The sequence below is a fragment of the Mixophyes fleayi genome, chromosome 3, assembly GCF_038048845.1.
Source record: "Mixophyes fleayi isolate aMixFle1 chromosome 3, aMixFle1.hap1, whole genome shotgun sequence".
Classification (NCBI taxonomy): domain Eukaryota; kingdom Metazoa; phylum Chordata; class Amphibia; order Anura; family Limnodynastidae; genus Mixophyes; species Mixophyes fleayi.
Genome location: NC_134404.1, coordinates 66,037,705 through 66,040,328, shown reverse-complemented (window position 1 = coordinate 66,040,328; position 2,624 = coordinate 66,037,705). Strand labels below are relative to the sequence as shown.

Genomic DNA, 2,624 nt, shown 5'->3' with positions numbered 1-2,624 from the left:
ATTACTGCCTTACCAGTTTTGCATCTTGAACTTGAATTACCAGTGTTTCTAATAAACCACTTCATTCACTTACCTTCTCTCCGTGGTCTTACCTTGGGAACCCTGACACCATCAAACTTTATATTCACCAAAGAATCCTCCTTTTGTAGCAATTACAGCTCTGCAGACATTTTTGCATAGCTTAGAATCATTGTCCTGTTCACTGCTGAAATGTGTACCAATCAGTGATAATCTTTCCTGGTTCATTAATCATTGCACTGTGCGTAAACCTCCCACCTTACCAGAAAACAGCCCCATACAACTACATTTACTTCAACATGCTTGACAGAAGGCATCAAGCACTCCTCCAGCATCCTTTAATTTGCTTGATGTCTTACATATGTACTCCTCTTCAAGCCAAACAACTGAACCTTATATTTATCCATCCATAGTCCAATATGTGGGTTTTTGTCCATGGTAATGTTAGGGTAATTTTACCTCACCTTTATCAAGTCCCTTCAGATATCAGTGAGATAAGATGCTGGTTAACCAGGAGATCAGTAATCAAGACACAGACATGCCAATGTCAAGATGTATACTGAACTGTGCTCGTTTATTTCTGGCATACATTTATACATGAAAAAGCTTTTGATCTGGTTATAGAGCAGAAACACATGATTGATATTTTCCTGAGTAAATATAAATCTTCTGACAAAGCTAGTCAGTTCTCTTCATGTCACTTTTATGGGTTCTTATCAACTTTCACTGGAGCCAGTACTCCCAATGTCCTCATCATCCATTATCCCATGTCCTAGGCCTCCATCCGGGTCTTTGAGATAGTTCAAGGCTGGAGCTGGTGATTACACTGAATGTATTTTTAAGGCAAATACCAAGATTTTTAACTCCTTCACATATCATTATTACCATCATCATTGAGAACCTAGAAATGCTCTCACAATCTCCCTCCTTTTAATAATATATATAAAAGGTAAAAAATGTTAAGGCCTGAATTGGTGACATCTAACGCAGCCCAGACTACTTTTGTACAGTCTCTTGTGAGAAAGCAAGGGTCTTTCACCATTCACCCGGGACCGAGTACCGATATCAGCACTTCTGCCCATTTATTCAAAAAGTATCTTTTCTTCATGCCTGCTATAATCTCTGTATATCTTTTCTGAACATACATGACATATACCAGTTCCATCCTATCAATATGATCAATACCACAGTGATAATGAGTAGTGGGTGTAATGCCCATACACAAACACTAGTATTATGCTGCAACATACATGTTTGAAATACTGCAGTTTGTTGTGGGCAAACAGATCTTATGTCTGTGTTATCACAGAGATCTAGGTTATGTGTCCAGTGTGACCAGCGTCGTCTTGCAGTGTGATGCGTGCAGCCAGGAGTCTCAGTTCTGGAGTTTCACTGATGTGGGGGTGGTCAGTAAGACCTGATACGGACCCTCCAACCTTGGTTCAAAAGTTCCCCTCACGTGTTTCTTTAAGTACACCCAATCGCCAGGTTTCAGCTTATGCAGCTGTAGGTCTGAATCAGGCTCTGGAAGTGAAGAAAATGCTAGAACATACAAATAGTTCAAATGGTCAGTTAGACTTCTCATATAGCTAGTCAAATCTCCATGTTTATGTTGTAATTGCTGTGGATAATAACGCCCTGTCTTTGGTAGTGTTCCAAAAAGTATTTCATAAGGAGACCGCTTGCTATTCCTATTTGGCACAGTTCTTACACTGAAAGAGGCTAGGGGCTGGCATTCTGGGCATGTTTTTTTTATTTTATTATTATTTCAGCTATGATTTTCTGAATCTTCAGTTTCAATGTCCCATTCAACCTTTCTACTCGCCCACTAACCTGTGGTCTGTACGGCACATGAAAAGCTTGCTGTATGCCTAGATCTGTCATTATGTGTTGTATTATTTCCCCTGTGAAGTGTGTACCTCTATCTGATTCAATTACCTCAGGGACACCATACCTGCACACAATCTCACCAATCAGTCTTTACGCAGTTGCTTTTGCTGTTGCCTTGGCTACTGGCCAAGTCTCCGGTCATTTACTGAAAAGATCTGTACAGACTAGAAAATATTCATATATTCCAGATTTAGGCAGTTGTATATAGTCTATCTGTAGTCTTTGAAAAGGATAAAAGGCTTTTGAAGTTGTACCTTGTGACGTTTTTACCCTTTTTCCTGGATTTGAAGTTCCACAGATCCAGCAGGCCTGAACATAGTCTGTAGCAGCTTTATTGAATCCTGGAGCTATCCAATGGTGATGGACCACGCTAGTCATCTGTTCCTTCCCCATGTGTGGCTGTCCATGAGCTATCTGTAACATGGGAGGCAACAAAACCTGTTGAAGACAAAGTTTATCATTCAGTTTCCACATACCAGCGCAATCTTCTTGTGCTCCTAATCGTTTCCATCTTTCTTTCTAAAATGGTCCTGTTTGCTGTTGAAACTTTTTAAGATCAGTGTAGTCAGACATTTCTTTCTGTACTGTGTATACTTTTCTTTCAGGCTTTCTCTTGGCCACCTTTTTTTTTTTTGCTTCTGCATATGCACAACGTGTTCCCTTTTGAAACAAAAGTCTCATTCCTTGTATGTGCTTCTATTTTAATTACGGCAAAC

At 39.8% G+C, this 2,624-nt stretch overlaps 1 long non-coding RNA gene across 1 annotated transcript; it reads right to left on the bottom strand.

Moving 5' to 3' along the window:
- Window positions 1-565: 565 nt before the first annotated feature.
- On the bottom strand, window positions 566-2,373 carry LOC142142671 (uncharacterized). The gene is made up of 2 exons (XR_012689271.1): window positions 2,163-2,373; window positions 566-2,053 (listed from the first exon to the last, which is right to left on the bottom strand). It is a non-coding gene; the product is annotated as an uncharacterized LOC142142671 (long non-coding RNA).
- Between the last annotated feature and the right edge of the window lie 251 nt (window positions 2,374-2,624).